The sequence below is a fragment of the Erpetoichthys calabaricus genome, chromosome 1 (genome assembly GCF_900747795.2).
Source record: "Erpetoichthys calabaricus chromosome 1, fErpCal1.3, whole genome shotgun sequence".
Classification (NCBI taxonomy): Eukaryota; Metazoa; Chordata; class Cladistia; order Polypteriformes; family Polypteridae; genus Erpetoichthys; species Erpetoichthys calabaricus.
The window spans coordinates 288715922-288736000 of record NC_041394.2 but is presented as its reverse complement, the minus strand read 5'-3'; the positions used below and the strand labels follow the sequence as shown (position 1 = coordinate 288736000).

The following is a 20079-nucleotide window of genomic DNA, read 5'->3' as shown; positions in this document are numbered from 1 at the left end:
AGGACAACCATCTTTGCAGCAATCCCCCAATCAGGCCTGTATGGTAGAGTGGCCAGACGGAAGCCACTCCTTAGTAAAAGAGTTTGCCAAAAGGCACATGAAGGCTCTCAGACCATGAGAAAGAAAACGATTGAACTCTGGTGTGAATGCCAGGAGTCACGTTTGGAGGAAACCAGGCACCGCTCATCACCAGGTCAATACCATCCCTACAGTGAAGCATGGTGGTGGCAGCTTCATGCTGTGGGGATGTTTTTCAGCGGCACGAACTGAGAGACTAGTCAGGATAAAGGGAAAGATGACTGCAGCAATATATAGATACATCCGGGATGAAAACCTGCTCCAGAGCGCTCTTGACCTCAGACTGGGGCAACGGTTCATCTTTCAGCAGGACAACGACCCTAAGCACACAGCCAAGATATCAAAGGAGTGGCTTCAGGACAACTCTGTGAATGTCCTTGAGTGGCCCAGCCAGAGCCCAGACTTGAATCCGATTGAACATCTTTGGAGAGATCTTAAAATGGCTGTGCACCGACGCTTCCCATCCAACCTGATGGAGCTTGAGAGGTGCTGCAAAGAGGAATGGGCGAAACTGGCAAAGGATAGGTGTGTCAAGCTTGTGGCATCATATTCAAAAAGACTTGAGGCTGTAATTGCTGTAAAAGGTGCATCGACAAAGTATTGAGCAAAGGTTGTGAATACTTATGTACATGTGATTTCTCAGTTTTTTTATTTTTAATAAATTTGCAAAAACCTCAAGTAAACTTTTTTCACGTTGTCATTATGGGGAGTTGTGTGTAGAATTCTGAGGAAAAAAATTTATTTAATCCATTTTGGAATAAGGCTGTAACATAACAAAATGTGGAAAAAGTGATGCACTGTGAATACTTTCCGGATGCACTGTAAAATCAATTAAAATGGCACATATTCCCACACTAACACTCATTAGGTACCTTTCTTGTTACATATCACCCAGTGTTCTTGCAGATAATCAACCAGAACATAATACAAACACAAGTCTGCACTGTTCTGGAGACAAACTAGGTTTCAAATACTGTAAGGAGAAAATGGTGCTCACTGCAACGCCATGCTTTTCACACATAAATCATCAATTCATCCATTTTTTTATTCTGCTCACTCCAGTTCAGAGGTGCAGATGTTGAGACAGATCTGGAGCAGCACCTTTAGGAAGTCACCCTGGACGCCAGGTCTTCACTCCAAGTCAATTTAATACTGACTTGACTTGAGAAAGTTATACCATAATAAACGATAGTTTGCAGGAAATTATAAAAATCCACACAGATAAAGACCCGGACCGAATCAAATTTCAAATTTAGTCTCCTTGAGCTATGAAGCTGGCCAGTGGCCCAGCCTTCTCAATAATTACTCGGGAGATAATAATACAAACAGTAACGTTATGGATATGGAATTTGGGTAAATAAAAAATAGAGTTAGATTTTCTGATGGGTAAATACGGTGGCGCAGTATGTGATGCTGAAGACTTACTGATCCATCGTATTGGGTTCGAATCCTGTGCCTGGCTGTTGTCCGTATGAATTGTGCTCGTTCTTCATAGACTTTCTTCATAATATTCTGGATTTGCATCCCATATTCCCAAAAATGTACACATTAGGTTAATCCCTATTTGCTCCTGTGTGAGTGCGAGATTGCTTGTTTACGTACGTGGTGTTTACGATGGTTGTGCATCCTGTACATAGTTGTCCCATCCTTTGCTTAGCCAAATGCTGAATTGGAGTGAGTTTGAGAATGGGATAACACTAAATTTCCAGTGTCGTTGTAAACCAAAATAGCTCAAGTAATCAGTAAACACACAACTATTTTAGATAATACTGGCTACTATTATGTACTAAGTGTACATACTGACATTTTGTGAAACCTAATTAAAATTAATTAAATTGCTATAAACACGTATTTCAATGAGATCGCCATAGTATGCAATATCTGGCGCAAAAATGGTTAATCCCCTAAAATTAACCGAGGACAAAACCGGCAACGTGTTTTGTGAAGGCTCTTCTCCCTTATAAGTAAATCATAGGCAGGCCTTTCTCTCGCCCTAGATAACGATTGGTCAAACTGGAGTTTCCCCTCCCATCATTCTATTTCCATTGGCTGCCGGTCAGCTGTCTCTGCAGGCCGGCATGCGTGGCGTGAGGTCTCATTGAGCAGGAACAGGAAAGACTGGTTACATTGTTAGTAGGAGGGCAGCGACAAGGTTGGAGTTGGCGAAGTGAAAGTTTGCAAACAGTTCTCAGGCGATAACCATATGTTTTTACCGTTTTGATGTTTTTATAAACGCGCTAAGGCATTGTTATTTGCGACTCGTTTTTAATGTCGCTCATCTCGCCTTGGTAGTTGTTCTTCTTAAACATTTTGCCACAGTTGGAGTGTTTATAAAAATAGCTATTTCCAGAAGGCAGTACATACTAAGAAAAAAAAACGAAAAAAACAGACAGGTGAGTGAACTGAAGATTTTGTGTCCCGGCTTCTCGTGACTAAGTGCTGCTTAATTTTAAGGAGGTGACATGCAGCTTTTCATAGCGTTAGTGTGAAGTATGCTTGGAAAATGTTAATGTTAAAAATGTAAATGTCAAGTTTAGAATTTTGAACGTGACGAAAAAAATAAGGCGCTGTAGTTTATTACCACGCATACGCTGCTCACGCGTTTTCCTTTTAAAGCCTGGCGTGGCTCCGAATTGTTTTTAGGTTGTGGGCAGGAATTGCACCCTCATAGATGATAATCGGAGGCAGTGTACTGTATTCCAGACATCCAGGGATGTAGTGGAACTTCACAGAAAATTATTTTGCTTTGGACTTTGTTAGTGATTTGATTTGCTTTCTTGAGTGTTTCGTAAAGTGCCTTCGAATGGATCTAATCTGTGAAAGGTTACATTACGTACACATTGAAATTGATGTTGCATTTACTGATCGCTCGCTTCTTTTATTTTTTATAATTTTGTTATCATAAATAAGCAGCGCGTTCACTTTTCAAATATCTACTGCTCTTTGCTTTTGTAATATGTTTTAATGGTAATATCGCTGCAAAAATAAAATATGGCAAAGTAGGATACCCTTGGTTAATTACACGAAGCAAAAGTAAGCGCTTTTCGGATTCGCGTATTCTCCTTATTGCTGCCAAACCAAAGTAATAACTGTACGCACAGGTTTCTAAAATAAAAGCTGCTCATGCATTTCATTGGTTCTACTCTGGACTGTATGAAAAATAACTTTACTTTTGGAAAACTAGGAAATGATGTTGGTTTATTAATAGGCATCACGAATTGTGTCTTATTTCTTCCACGCCTTTTATATACAGTACACCCTTTTTTCTTCTGTTTCCCTCTTTTGGCTTGCATAAGAAGTGAAGTTTAAATCCATCCATGCCCCAAAACTGCTCATTTTCACGGAGATTTAGGGGCCACCCCACCCACACGCTGTAACTTTTACGTACAGTATGTAATGTTGGTGAATTTATATTTTATTCTGTTCTGAAATCTTCACAACTGATTTTACACTTCGCCTAAAGGTACATTCCTTGAAGAGGGGGAATGGTTTTGGGTTGCACCTGTTTAGTGCTGCAGCATGACTGCCCCCTGGACCTGGGTTCGAGTCCCAGTCAGGCAATGTTTGAGCCTTGTATGCGTTTTATAATTGCTTGTCAGGTGAATTTACTGCCCTAAATTACACTATTATGATTGGGTGGGTGTTCTGCAAAGCATTGTCATCCCTTCTGGGATTGGTTTCTGCTCTGCACAGAATGTTTTCAGCGACTTCTTTTAGGCGAAACAGGTTTGAAAATGGACGGATGCCATAAGATGTTATTCGGAACGTTCAGTGTTAACACACATTGCAAAATCAAGTATACAGCATTCCAGTCCTTCAGGTTGGTTCACAAAATTGGATACTGATGAAAGTCAGGTGCCTACTGAAAAATTCTCGTATTTTATGTTAAAGATTAAAATATTTGAAAGCTTTAAGACATGACAGACAAGGTTGCTGTTGAAACTAGAATCCTTCTGTTGGAGACCTTATACAAATACAAGTAAACTGCCCAAGCTTAGCAAGAAATCTTAAGAATACTGCCAGGTCTTAAAACATTAAGTGATTTATTTGGAATGATTTTGATTTATTGCACAATATGCTAAAAACAATACTCATGTCAGTAGTAGTCAATAGTGTATTATTTTTTTTCTTAATTTTTAATCAAGCTTTACTTTGTCATTCTGTGGGTACTCGGATCTGCACATGGAGAAGAACACTGTGATTTCCTCCCACAGTCCAAAGACATGCAGGTTAGGTGCATTGGTGATCCTAAATTGTCCCTAGTGTGTGCTTGGTGTGTGTGTACCCTGCGGTGGGCTGGCGCCCTGCCCGGGATTTGTTCCTGCCTTGCGCCCTGTGTTGGCTGGGATTGGCTCCAGCAAACCACTGTGCCCCTGTGTTTGGATTCAGCGGGTTGGAAAATGGATGGATGGATGGCTCCAGCAGACCCCCATGACCCTAAGTGTCAGGATATAGCGGGTTGGATAATGGATGGATGGATGGAAAAACACTGTACAAGCAGAGATGTTTTTGAACTCATTTCTGTCTCTGTACTGTTTCTCTTCTAGTATCCAAAGTGGTGGGGGTGATGGTGACACAAATGGCTCTGGTTCTTAATTATTATCATTGTTATTTTTATTATTAGTTAGTTCTCATTAATGCATGCCTGCCCATGACCCAAAACGAGGGGGGAGCACCATACAATTAATTAATTAGTTAAAAATTTGTTTAATTTGGTGGAAATCTTAGGTCATTCATTACTGTTTATTTTCAGAGATCAAAGTAGTGATTGTGACACAAAATTGGCTTGCTAGTTGTTTATTATTGTTATTGTTACTGTTGTTAGTGTTATTACTGTTGTTAGTATTGTTATTATTATTTTTTTTATAATTAGTGCTCTTCAAACCATGCCTGTCCATGATCCACAACTGGAAAATTAAGGATCATTCAATTTGTGAATTATTTAAAAATACAGTTTATTTGGTGGAAATCTGATGTCATTCATCACTGCCCATTTTAAGAGCGCTTACTTATGAGGAAAATATTGATTTGGCTGTTACTTCAACATTAGTTGCATATACACTCAGGCCTACTGTGTCTGGTAAAAGATAAGTGACTTTTAACATAATACATTAGTACTGTAGTCTCGCTGTGGTCTTCAATTAATTTACATTGCTGGTGCATTAATGAGATTCTGTATTCATACAAAGTGAGTGTGTCTCATAGTTAAATTTAAATTATGAGCTGGGTATTTAGATATTTAGATACGTGTCAAGTAAATTCCTTTAGGTAATGAATAAGTAGTTCCACTCCAGGAGGAGGCATAAGGTAGCTAGCTAAAGTTTTTCTTTTTAGCCTTGTCTTTTAATCTTAGCATAGTATTTGCTTCTTTTAAAATTTCATATCTGTGAATGTACAATTTTATAAGGACTGTTTGCACATTTAACCTGATTTTTATTGCTACTTTATGTACAGAGTACCCAGGCATTTGCCAGTCACTCTTAAGCTGTTTTGATTACAATAAGACCTTATTCTCAACTGGTCCTGGCATTTGTATGCTGGAGAAGTAAAAGTCAATGATATCTTGATTTCTCTTGTTATGGCCATGAAAGTACTATAATTTTTCATGGTTAATGTTTGCATATTCAAAGCTGCTGAAGTTGACTGAACCAAAGTTTGCCCAGAAACCCAATAATTTCAGAAAAAGGTCATAGGTTATATTAGGTAAGAAAATACTTTACCAAAAGAAATATCTTTTAGGGAACTTTTCAAAGTGGCGGGTGAAAAGCTTTTTAGTGGATTAATTACTTACAAGCAGATTTGCCAAAATAATTGACTTTTTTATGTTTAACTTATCTATCCTTATGAATTGTTTTAACCATGCTGTATATCTGGTCGAGTGCATGGCAGCAAATTGTCCTGTTTGGGACACACCTAAATCATGTACCAAATCAGGAAATTGGAATAGTACAGAAAACTAACAATAACAAAAACATGCAAACTCCATACTGTTAACATTGAAATCATGTCTCTGGAACATTCAATAATGTGCCAGTCCCTACTGTAAAAACCAAAATGCTAAGTGGTTGCAAAGTGTATTTCATGTATAGATTGTGCAAGTCAATTGCCATCGCAGCCATTAGACTATGTATGTAGAGTGTGTGCTACAATATTTTTAACTTGTTGAGTCTGTCTTAATGAAGAGTGTTCATTGAAAATCCATTAAAGACTTTTTTGCTTAGCAATACATTCAGCTTGCTTTAGACATTACAGTTGGCACGATAGTGTAGTGGTCTCTGCAACTCTGCCAAAAGTCTAGGTCTTCTGTGGAGGTTGTATTCATTGTCATTCATCCTTAATTAATTTGATCACTAGATAAAAGTGCACAGAACAGAATTGTGATATATGGCATGCCTACTGTGAGCAACATTGTAACATTAATTTTTGTTCTGAACATTTTGATTAATCATTTTTTTCCCTAAGCTGTCAGTTATGTCATACAAGTAAGCCCACGAATCGGAAATCCAAGAATGGTAATCAGTTTCTGTTCCGTCCGATATCTGGATGGATGACATATCATGGAGGGTGGGTGCGTCTGGGGAAATGTCATTTAATTACATAAGCATATCTGAACTAAAGCGGTTTCGTTTTGTGGAGACGTGAGTCCGTTGCCTTTGCTGACACCGACTGCTGGCAGAGTGGAGCACAGCAAGTTTAGTTTACAGGTTGTGGTGTTTGTGTGCCAGCCACTGAGTCTGGGAAGCCACTGGGTTAGAGTCTGTGACCGTTATGTGATCTATATTACTGGCACAGTGGATTAGAGCAAGTGTAGCTCACAGGTTGTGTTGTTTGGGCGGCACCTACTGACTCTGGGAAGCCGCTGCGTTTGACTCTGGGGTGGGCGCCGCCGTGTTTTGGGACGCCGCTGCGTTTGACTCTGGACTCTGGGGCGGGCGCCAAACTGAATGACCGTTATGTGATCTACATTACTGGCACAGTGGATTAGAGCAAGTCTAGTTTACAGGTGGTGTTGTTTGGGCGCTTACAGGTTGTGTTGTTTGGGCGCCACCTACTGACTCTGGGAATCTGCCAGATCCTTGCATTTTACGTAGTTTTTTGTATTTTTGCCATGTGACTCTCTTGAAATACACAGTTTATATCATTTTGATTTTATTTTGCTCCTTCTGTGGTCAGAAATGCAGAGGCCCTGCCTCCACTGTCCCCAGTTGATTCTGGGCTTCGTCAGGGGTGTATTCTTGCTCCTACTCTGTTCAGTGCTTGTATGGACTGGGTGTTGGGCAAGGTCGTGGGTCCAGCGGCCGTGGGGCATCTGTTGGTGAAGAAAGGTTCACGGATCTTGACTTTGCTGACGATGCTGTGATCTTCGTGGAGTCAATGGAGGCTCTTATCGGGGCGCTCGAGAAACTGAGCGAGGAGACTGAGTGTCTGGGCTTGTGAGTGTCCTGGAAAAAAAACAAGATCCAGGCCTTTAATGACCTTTTGGGCACAGCCATCAGCAGTGTGTCTGTTTGCGGATAGAGTGTCGACCTTGTTGAGAGGTTTACTTACCTTGGCAGTGACATTCATGTCTCTGGAGACTCGTCCTGTGAAGTCAGTAGACGGATTGGGAGAGCATGGGGGGGGGGGGGGGGGGTCATGAGGTCGCTGGCACTCCCGATATCTATGCAAAAGGACAAGGGATCCAAGTCTTTAGAGACCTGGTGCCTCCTGTCTTGCTATATGGTTGCGAGACATAGACGCCATCTAGTGACCCGAGACGAAGACTGGACTCCTCTGGTACTGTATCTCTCTGGAAAATCCTTGGGTACCGTTGGTTTGACTTTGTGTCGAATGAGTGGTTGTTCATGGAGTCCTGAATAAGGCATATTACCTGCATTGTAAGGGAGCGTCAGTTACGGCACTACGGCCATGTGGCACGTTTCCCTGAGGATGATCCGGCTCGTGAGATCCTCATTGTTGGGGACGCGAGTGGCTGGACCAGACGAAGGGGTCGCCCAAGTAACAGCTGGCTGCAGCAGATAGAGGGTCATTTCTGGAGGGTGGGACTGGACCGTGTGTCTGCCTAGGGGGTTGCAAACCAGGGTCCCGAGTTGTTTCGTTGTGTAGTGGGTGCGGCGGCAATACACTGTACCAGTGCATGCTTCCCGACTTGACTCCTGTGGTGCCGAGTTTATGTCAATGTCTAGGGACATCTGGTGCCTGAAGTGTATCAACTCAATGGCTTTGTTATTGTTTTAAACTTAACATTTTACTTGTTTATGAAACTTGATACAGTACCTTTTTAATGTAATTTTAAAGTCAATTGGTAATTTTATCAAAATTTTTCAAAAAACTTGAATATGGAGGAATGAAATGGTGGTTCCAGGAAACAGGTTTGGGTAACAACAAATAGGTGGGAATTTGAAAAGAAGTTTGCACATTCTTCCTGTATCCATGTTTTTTTTTTCTCCAGATACTTCAGTTTTCCTTCATCATCCTAAAAATGTTCATGTTATGTAGATGAGCAAGTTACAATTGGCTTGGTATGAGTGAGTGAGAGTGTGGGTGTGTTTGCAAGTGTCCTCTGCAGTGCACTGGCTCCTGTCCAGGATTGGTTGTTACCTTGCAGGATGGTCTCTTGTCTCTATCCACGCTTAAAATCAATTTATTGGATTGGTAGGTATTGATTTAAACCAGTAAATAACTAGCTAATGTAATCTACTGTATTTTATATGGACATTTCATTTTTAAACTTCAATGTAAAGTTTGCCTACATAAACTTAAAAGCAAGGTTGATTTAGGAGTTTGGTATTTAAGAGAACATAAACCTCAAGAATATGAAATAAATATCGTTAATTATAGGGCTGGGTATCAGCACTGATGTCCCTATTTGATTCGGTTCTGATTCACTATGTCTTGATTCGATATTGATTTTATCTTGACTGATATATTTGGAGTGGTGGCTTTTTTAGATATTATGTAACCATGCACAGAGAACATTAATATAATGTGACGGATTACAGTAACACTTTATTTGATGGGTGCCCACATAGTGACTTCATAACATATGCATTAGCATGGAATGCCATTTAAGAAGTAATAAACAGTTAACATCATTATTTGGAAGATGTGGAACAAAATATCATTGCTTTTTTAAACTTTTTCACAGCACTACACTCATTCAAAATTAACAATAATTTTAACTAACATGTATCACCATATCAGAGTCCACACATTAAGGGTGGGGCTCCTTGTTTTAATACAATGCAATGGCATTTACTTTATAAAACTTCTGTATCATCTTGCGAATAATATTATAAAATAATCAAAAATTGCTCCTTAAATAATAATTCTTATTCAATAACCTATTTGTGTGTTATGAATCTCCATGTAGACACCCTTCAACTAAACTGTTGGCCAAATTTATTCCCTTATTGGACATTTAAAATAATCTTGACTTAGTCGAAGTTAAAGATTCAGTGGGAAGACTCGTGTCTTTCTATAATTCTACAAGTTACACATCTTGTGTCCTGACAGTCCTCAGACAAAAAGGAAGCATTTTAAAATGAGTATCTAGAGCAGATGCTTGTTGACAGTAGCATTGAATGAATGGAACATAAAAGAAAAAGAACTGTCCATCTTGACTGATAATGCCACTATTGTGGAGCTACTTCAAGTTAGCTGCCTTGAGCATGCTCTCACTTTTATATCACAGGATGCTCTGGAAATTCCAACCATTGCCCACTTGCTTTGCCAGGTGAGGAGCCTTGTAGGGACTTTTATCTTTGGGGGTCTCTTATCTTTTCAGATAAAAACTGCTATAGCTTCTGTTATTTTTGTGGGCATGAGGCAAACTGAAAGGAAGCTTGGAGCGATCTACCATCTCCAGTGTAAATTGTTTAGGTTCTACTCATTTGAATGTCAACTGAGATTACTTTTAATGTTGATGTTGGGATAAATAATTTTCCCAAATTTGTTGCGTTACAACGATAATTAACGTCTGAGTTGCACAGCTTACATATGGTTTTGCTTTTATCCAGTTGTTTTTTACTAACATACCATTTGAATCTGTAATAAGTTCACACATCTGAATTAACACTAGAATTACCAGAGCCTACGAAAAAACTCGTAGATCCGGCCCACCTTAAATTGCTTCTTAAAACCATTCTCCCCTCTCCGCCAGCGTCTTTTGTCATCTAAATGTACGGATAAAGACAAGTTGCAAACAGCCGGCTATTCCATCCCCCCACCGACTTAGAACATAAACGAACTTTTTCCAGCTCATGTCTTGATTGATTATCTGGGAGTGAAGTGGAGTTTTAGAGTGGAAATAATAAATCGTTATTTGGAACACACGCATTTCATGTGTGTTGCGTTTCTACAGTAATCTGTGTAAACACATTGTTAAAACAGAAACTTTTTTTATATTCTAGTAACAAAATGTAGGCATAAACTATATAATGTATGAAGCCTGAAGTCCAAATATCAAAAACACTTTCACAAAAAGTACAAAAAAAAAAAAAGCCGCTGCCAAAAAAAGCCGCCTTAGTGTGCGACATTGACACTCATTTACTATACCTGCCGCCGTGGCGTAACAGTATCAGTTGCTGACTGGCAATCAGAAGGTCACGAGTTCGATCCTGCACGACTCCCTTTTGTGAAGTGTTCTTATTTTTACTGTTTTAGAATAAAAAGATACATTTGATTTCAGTCTGTAACAGCCGGTGTAATTTGTGATATTTGTAAAGGTTAGCTTTATTTATTTATTTTTTTAATTCACTTTTCATTCTCTGTCGCGTTCAGGATCCTTCTCTAGCCCACCTGACACTGCTGTTATCACATAAAGACGCGCTATAGCTCTGCAGTTTATCACGATACATACGACCACGTGTTTTTTTTCCCACAGTCTTGCCAGTCTCCACATGTTGCTGTATGCTGTTTCTTTTGTACTCCAGGACATGCAGAGGAAAGCATAGTAAAGAGCAGTCACTTCAGCACTATATGCAATCATCAGACACTCCCCATCTGACACTTCTGTTTTCACATAAAGACTCGCTATAGCTCTGCAGTGTACTTGTGACTGCATTGTGATACCAATGCTTGCAAACTGAAGTGTCTGCATGCACTTTTCGTGGCATTACATGCGTATTTTTTGAGCATGCCCATGTAGCTCAAACACAGGAACATATGTTGATGTAAAAGTATAACAAAACAAGTGCACTTTTATTCAAGACTATAACCGAAGAAAAAAGAAAGCAAGTTACAGTAGGCGGTTGATATGACAGCTTGCGTGGTGCAATGGTAAGAACTGCTGATTTCCATTACGTGCTATATAACTGTTAACATTTGAATCTGATGATTGCATATAGCGCTGTCTTATTCAGTGTGCGCAAGAAAATGCAGGTGGCCAGTTGCTGCGTGCTACAACGCACATTTTAAAAAAAGAAAGAGACAAATATATGTGACGTTTTGAAGAAATTATTTTATGCCGCGAATAGTACCAATCAGAAAACATTGTCAAAGTAATGCAATATTATTTGAAAACGAACAGCGTCAGGTTGGGTGTGAAGTTATACTGGCGCTGTTTGAGTCAGAACAGAAGCTGAATAAGCTGAACAAGCTCCTGTTCTGACTCTAAGTAAAAAGTATGAATTAATCAACAGAAATAACCGCGATCGACATTTTAAACTTAACGATTTACAGTGCATACCAATTTATAAATTTTATGTCCGTTTGAGGAAAAAAAAAAACACTTTCTCCAAAGCTGGGAATCGAACTCGCGTCTCTGTAGCATGGCAGGGTTTCTGTGCTCAAAGTCAGCAAATCTTAGCGTTAAGCCACGGAAAAGTTGTAGTATTCTTGAACCTTTTGTGAAAGTGTTTATTTGATGTTTGGACTTCAGGCTTCACACATTCTATAGTTTATGCCTACATTTTGTAACATTTATTACTAAAATATGAAAATGTTTCTGTTTTAGCAATGTGTTTACACAAATTACTGTAGAAACGGAACACACATGAAATTCGTGTATTCCAAATAACGATCTATTATTTCCATTCTAAAACTCCAGCAGTTCAGTCACTCCCAGATAATCAAACAAGGCATAAGCTGGGAAAACTTAGTGAACGTTCTGCGACAGTGGGGGATGGAATAGCCGGCTACTTGCTGCTCGTCTTAATCAGCACATTTAGAAGACAAAAGAGAGGTGAGAACGGTTTTAAGGTGAGCCGGATTTACGAGTTTTTTCGTAGACTCTGGTAATTCTAGTGTTAAGTGTCCAAGCCACCAATTTCAGTTAAAGAGGAAACACCATTTTATACGAAGTAGTAAAGTGCTTTTTCGGTAGGCATATTAATGCCATCTACTGGATTGGACACCATAAATGAAGATAAGCAAAAATCTACATTGTAATTGAGCAGGATAGAGAATCACGAGATTGATCTTGAGGCTTTAAGAATCTATATAAAATCGTTTAAACAAAAAATGACTGTAATCGGAAAATCAATATTTTTACCCAGGCCTAGTTAATAAAGTGCAAATGTTGCTATGCACTAGAAAACAAAGATCTGTTTTTGCATCTAATACATTTTGTAATTTTTTTTTTTGTTCTTTATTTCACCTTATATAATTTCTTGTATTAGGAATTTGTTAGTTTTCACCCTTGGGGTCAGAGCGCAGGGTCGGCCATTGTACAGCGCCCCTGGAGCAATTGCAGGTTAAGGGTCTTGCTCAAGGGCCCAGCAGAGTAGGATCTCTTTTGGCAGTAACGAGATTCGAACCGGCAACCTTCTGGATACCAGCACAGATCCTTCGCCTCAGAGCCTCCACTCCACCCAAAATAATGTAGTTTTTCTGCACTTTTAAAGCATTTATTGTAAACATTAATTGCTGACATAGAAGTAGAAACATAACCTGTTTAGCAATGTATTAAAGTAGCTGTATAAAACATACTTTCTAGAAAATATTTTGCTCATTTTTAATATACACGAGATTTATTTTATAACATTTAGTGTTTCTGGTATTGTGTGTCATTCTTGAATGGCTATCTTCTTTAATGCCACATTTATTGTGTATATTGTTTTTAAATAATTATGCAGTAATAATGTCTAGTTTTACTATAGTGCACATAATTAAAATCACTAAATACTCCTGTCTCCAAAACATTTTCTTACAATGCATTTTTTTTTTACTAGTAATGAGTGAACCCTGCTGAATTTGTTTTGCCTTGAGTTCCACAAAATCACAGAAATGTTTACAAAATGCATTGAATTCAGTGGGAAGTAGGAACAGAACTAGTGGATTATAATGGGTGCAATAGTCTCTTAAGTGTCCCTGTGGACTGTGTGAAAGTTTGCCAACAATTCTGGATTGTGTGGCAGCAGAGCTAATCACTGAGCCACCATGCCTCAAACAACAAAAAGATACAGACGAAACAAATACAAGAAATGGCCACAAACAAGCAGTAAGTAAATAAATATAGATCATTGCACCGAGAGAGTGCCAGTCTTGAGAAACACATTAGCCATGCCCAGAAGAGGCAGTGTGGGACTGGCTCATTCCATTAATTTTTTTTTCTGTATGTATCTGTGTTCTTTGCACTTTCTTATTTATTACACCTTATAAATAGTAATAAATCTTTTTGTTTTTATTAATTCACAGCCTGTCATGTTTTCTGATGAGATGGAGGGTGAGGGTGAAAAATTTGCATACATATTAGTTGTGTGGTGCTGTGTTGCCAGCCTACAGTGATCAGTGTTTTATATCTGTTGGCAGTATAAGTAATACTGCAAGTTTGTTGTATGTATGTATGTATTTGTAAGTTTTTAATGCACTATTCGATGGACGAGGTAAGAGGGGGTGGTATCAGTACATCTCAGTACCCATAATGGCATTTTTGTTTTTACTTGTGTGCTTGTAACACAGTGATGGCCAAGCTGGCAATGATCTTACATTAGACTTGTGTGAAAGTGCTGTGCATGGCTGCTACAGCTCTGTGATGTCATGTTAGCCTCGCAAAGCATCATGGGGTGTTTGGGGGAAGAAGAGTCACTTAAAGCAGTTGCATGGCGAATTTCCAGAAAAAATATATGGTGAACAAGGTCAACGACAAACACAGTATATACGGTGCAAAAAATGCTTTGGAAATATTTGCATATCACTTCTGGTTTCTTCTGATGGATGGTAGTGATCAATTTGTTTATACTCTTTATTAGGTGTGTTTGCATAGTATAAAAAGCACTTATTGTCACTGTCATCATGTATGTGTGTATGAAACAATTAGGCTCCCAGTAAAGTGTTTTTGTTGATATTTTGGCACACTTTTCCTAAAGAATATATCTCAAATGAGCATTCTGTACAGATTTTTGAAATTTCCACTGGAGAATTTTTGAACTTGTCTAACATAAAACCGAGAAAAATTCTGTGCGACATTAATTTGATATGGTAAATTAATCCATAATTAATCTTGAGTAAATTTATTTCAATTTGTATGTTTTTGTATGTCATTTTCCTCTCTCTTGTCCAATAGCCACTTCTGGGTGGCAAAGCAGATTCCAAAATAAACATTAGGGAAACTCCATCAAAGAGATGCATATCTTGTTCTTAATACTACCTGCAGAAGCAGCAGCAGTGACTTGTGTATACGTCTGTCTCTCCAGCTTGCTTCACATGCTTAAAATTTATACCCGGTATATTTTAACTAAAAATTATTGGAATAGTAAACAAGCTCCCTAAACAAGGCTCTATGGCTCTTTATGCAAATAGTGAATAAACATGTACTATTTATTTGCATTAAAAATATTTCAGTACTGTATCAACTGCACATTATAATGGTTCAGTATTTCTCTGACACACTACCTTATTGGCAAAGTGCTACAGTGGCTTGTTACATATCATGTTTTAGTTTGAGACTAATACATAGATTTTTTTATCTCTGCATAGGGTACTTCTTTCAAAAATTTATTGTTCAGGATGTATGAACTGCAGTTAGCCTTAAAACCTCTGTAACCTAATAAGAATACACGAGTTCATACAATTTTTACATCCCTTGAGCTGGAATCTGCTGTCTAGGAGATCAGTTTCAGCTACCACAAGCCTATTTGAACTCCCATTTTTAACTACAAAATATTGTAAGATTCTATTAATAACATATTTTATATACTTACAAGAGTATTTACATTCTATAATCACTTATTTTTCAATATATTTAGCAAACAATAACTGACTGTTTAAACAAAAATTAGAAATGCTTCAGCTTTAAAGCCAGTTTAAGTATGTCCCAAAACACACCAGAATGTTAGACTGTGCATACATTTTCTTGTTTTAGGCATTGTGATATAGTATGTAAGAGTTGTACAGGATATGTACGAGGGAAGTGTTGCATTGGTGAGAACTGCAGTATTAGTTACGGATGCATTCAATGTGGAGGTGGGATTACATCAGGGATCAGCTCTGAGCCCTTTCATATTTACAGTGTTGATGGACAGGTTGACAGACGAGATTAGACAGGAGTCCCTATGGACCATGTTTGCTGATGACATTGTGATCTGTAGCGAGAGTAGGGAGCATGTTGAGGAGACCCTGGAGTGGTGGAGATATGCTCTAGAGAGGAGAGGTATTAAGGTCCGTAGGATCAAGACAGAATACATGTGTGTAAATGAGAGGGAGACCATTGGAATAGTGAGGATGCAGGGAGTATTGTTGGTGAATGTGGAGAAGTTTAAATACTTGGGATCAACAGTACAGAGTAACAGGGATTGTGGGGGAAAAAAGTGAAAAAGAGGGTGCAGGCAGGGTAGAATGGTTGGAGAAGAGTGTCAAGAGTAATTTGTGACAGATGGGTTTCAGCAAGAGTGAAAGGGAAGGTCTACAAGACAGTAGTGAGACCAGCAATGTTACATGGGTGAGAGATGGAGGCACTGACCAGAAAGCAGGAGACAGAGCTGGAGGTGTCAGAGTTAAAGATGCTAAGATTTGCATTGGGTGTGACAAGGTATGGATGTGGTGAGAGAGGATATGCAGGTGATGGGTGTAACAGAGCAAGATGCAGAAAACAGGAAGATATGGAAAAAGATGACCCGCCGTGGCAACCCCTAATGGGAGCAGCTGAAAGAAGACGACATTGTAATATGTAGTATTTGTTTTCTTTCTCAATCTGGCATTACTTTTCAAAAGGTACTTGTCAAAATCTCTTACCTTCCTGAAGTAGAACATAGTTAAATTTTGGAATGGAACAAGTGAAGGTTTTGCTTGGATATATATACATCTGTCGGCTTAGAAGTAGGTTGGAGAGGGGGGATGAGTGGAGACAGTGAGCCAGCAAGAATGAGGAAGGTAAACATAAAACCAGAGACTTGCTCTTAATTTTAAGAAGAGAGCAGACAATGTTGACTTTTATATTTCATATTAAACAAATACAATTGTTGCATTGTGACAGTGAGCAGAATTCAAAAAAACATTTTCCAGAATCTGTATCAAGATAGATTTTATAAAATGCTTAAGAGTAAAAAAAGGCACATACATAATTTATACACAATTGGTTAAGCCCCTCTGAAGTAGCTGTTTAAAGTGTTGGGCGCCATTTGTTCAAATTGTGAAAAAAGTGTCTATTAGGCAAAAATGGGGAAAAATGCAGGATTTTTTTCTTTTTAATACTAGGATTCAAATTAATATCTCTTGTAAGCACAAAAATAAATGAAATATACATTCTTAGCCATTTGAAGGTGGTGACCAACTGACATGATTGGATTTTATGCATAATTAAAAAATCAAAAACAAAATAGAATGTTGTTCTGCACTTTGTATTGCTTCTTTCTATAGATAAATATATAAACCTTTTTAGATGCATAATTTTATGACATAGGGCAAAATTAGGAATAATGTTTTTATAATACAGGCATTTTTTCAGTGATTAACAAAGTCATTGGGGGAGGAAAAAATGTTTTCACCTGATCAGGATATTTACATAACCTACAACTCACACAACATCTCGCATGTGCTGACTTAATTCTACAGACATTCATCCCTTTGTAATTTCTCTCTTTGTGAGCTTTTACCATTGTTGTGCAGTCTTTATTTTATACTGCAGTATTTCTGGCTGCGTTGTTTTCTTAATGGTTAGTAGAATTTGTAGAAAGTGTTGTGTTCTTGTTTTAACCTATTTGCTGTAATGTATGTTTTTAAAAAGAATTTCTCACCCAATACTGGAACTACTGCAAGCTAATAATTTAGTGTTGTTTCCTAAGGGAAAGTTTAGATAGATGTCTGCCCTTTTTTTGAGAAAGATGAAATCTATTAACAGTAATATGATCTTGGTATACTGCATATTGTGCCCTCTTGCTTTCATTAAATATTAAAGTTGACCTTTGAAAGCAAAATTGCACATGAGCTGTTCATTTTCCGTAACTCTTCAAAAGTTAAAAAATTGAAATGCTACACTTTTATGATGGGAGAAAATATTGTATTGTTTGCTTGTAAGTCATTAACATCTGCTGTTGAGTAAATACTAGGTGCAAGACTTGAGTGGATGCCACTGAATTATAGGGTACACTCATGCACACTTGTTCTGAGACTTACTGGGACAAGCAAAAGTTACCAGTTAATATAGTAATGAGACAGACTCTGAATTAGTTAATAAACTTGGAATTTTCAAAATACACCAAATGTGGAAGATAAACAACCAATGAGGAGGCAGTTTAAACAATTCAAAAAGATATACACTTCTCAGAAATTGGACAAACATTTGGAAATACATCTTAATGTAGATAAGTGCAAATGTGACACACAGGCAAAAGATGCACTAATTATAAATACAAGATGAGTGACTGGCTTATAGGAAACAACTTTTTTAAAAAAGGATGCAGAGGCTGGAATTGATAATTCTCATTGCCTAGGCAATGTACTGAAGCAACTAAAAACGCAAAAATAACGTTCTAATTATAAAAAATGCTAAATGTAAATCCATGGGCTGTTATGTTCAGTGAGGCAACGTTTGGAGTATTGTGTGCAGTGCTGGTCATTTTTGAGCATGGGAAAAACTATGTATAAATGTATTATTATGATCATGATCCTACAATGAAAACGCAATAGCACTAGAAGCGGTGCAGAGAAGAAGAGTGAGATTAAAGGGTGTGCTCTACTCTGAGGATGAACCCATAGTCTTGAGCAAAGAATTGGGTATAGAGACCTGACCCCGGTATTTATAATTGTCAACTGCCTCAAGAAGATTGATCCAGCAGCATTTGATCAGTTAAAAAGTCAATCACATACTCATGATATTGATGGAATTTAAGGGGAAGTACCTTTACAACAAATTACCATGTAATGTAGTTGAATCTAAAATCGTGGCATCTTTTAAAAAGAATCATCATTTGGGACAACTCGGTTAACCAGTGATGCCTGATGGACTGAAGAGTTTCCTTTTGATTGTCTAGCCTCTTATGTTAACTAATGCATAATTGGCATTTGAAAGAAAACATAAATCATAAATGTTGTTTTTTTTTTTTCCACATCAAGCCAAAGTTTAGTTTTCTTACATTGTGATAGATGCAAATTATCATGTGTTCTTAAACGAAACATTTTTCATTAATGCAACCATCACCACACCACTACATCACCACACACTACACCATGTTGTAGTTTAAAATGGTGTATAGGGGACACTGTTTAAAAAAAAAAAAAAAAAAAAAAAAAAATTTACACATTTATTCATTATGTATGCACACCAACTGACGTAATTATGTGCTTTTTGGAAAACCTGACTTTTTTAAACTTTTTTTTTTATTTTTATTTTTTTTAATATCTGTGTTTTTGGGTCTCCCTAAACCTCCTCTCTCTCTCTCTCTGCAATGAACAACCACCATATCTTTAAATCTTGATCATCATCTTCTCTGGCCACCTTTCACATAACTGTACAATGTCTAACCCTTCCCTTTTATTTGTGGCATTTACTTCACCTTTCCTTTGGCAGTACATTTAGTTTTCTTTTTTCATTTTGGTACATATTTTGTGTATCAACTGTAAGTCTTTATTATTTCTGACATTGTTTTTTATTTATGAAATAATCTTAATTGTCCATGACCATTAATGTTTAACAGGACAAAATAAATAAAGTGAAAAAGTGGAAATCTGTTTCAGTTCCACCCTTGTTTAAAGTAGGGATACAGGTGTAGAATTATTATTTTTTTTTTCTTTAAAAATTGTTATGATTGTAGAATTCAGAAGGTTATTGAACAGCACATGGCCACGCAGAAGCACCTTGGTGTTATTTGTTAATGTTTTTTTCTCCTAGACCATTTTCTTTGTTTTTTGGTAATTGTTTTGATATTCCTTAGTTTGACTGAAGTGTCCACATGAAAGCACCAGTATTTAAATATTATTCATTATAACCTTTGCATTTCCACTTGTTTGCTTGCACTTGACTAATTCACTTGTGTTGAACTACTTTTAAAGCTTTGCCTCATAACTGTAAGTTATTTGATTAAATCATATACTGTGCTTATCTAAGCCTTCATTTCAAAATATTGGGTCTGTTGGTTGCTATGTGTGCATGATTGAGTACTTTTTAACAAGCAGTTGTTTTTAAAACAGTGTTTTTATATCTCTGTAATTGACTAGTGGTTATAGTAATAATTTAAGCATGAAACATTGTAATAACTGTCAGGTCTATAATATATTATTAAAAAAAACTCACCGTCTTCACCCCTTTTGAAGATTAATCCATTAATTCAGAATTCCTTCAAAACAGTCTTGGTTATGTTGTTTTCAAGGTAGGGTGTACAAGATAAGAGTTTGTTATTGCTTAACTGTATACTAAATCAGAATTGGCCATTGAACTGAACTGACGATACCTGCAGCAATTACTCATAAATGGAGATGGCATCCCATTCTGTCCTGTACTAATAAATTATTTATCACATGTGTCTTTACTACATGCATCACTTATTTGTTGTACTAATAAACATTACTTTGGCTTCACACACTCCCCAGACTACCTAACCTTAGTGTTGGGTGATTGAAGTGTGC

General features: G+C 37.7%; 2 protein-coding genes across 2 annotated transcripts in view; both read left to right on the top strand.

The window, feature by feature from the left end:
- LOC127528026 (craniofacial development protein 2-like) overlaps window positions 1-16828 on the top strand; it is a 1148403-nt gene extending 1131575 nt beyond the window's left edge. Inside the window, exon 2 of the mRNA XM_051928599.1 lies at window positions 15543-16828. The gene's annotated coding sequence lies outside the window, so the exon portion shown is untranslated. The remainder of the gene's footprint in view (window positions 1-15542) is intronic.
- Window positions 2174-20079, top strand: part of LOC114662653 (serine/threonine-protein kinase 38-like) — a 109922-nt gene continuing 92016 nt past the window's right edge. The window contains exon 1 of the mRNA XM_028816249.2: window positions 2174-2471. The gene's annotated coding sequence lies outside the window, so the exon portion shown is untranslated. The remainder of the gene's footprint in view (window positions 2472-20079) is intronic.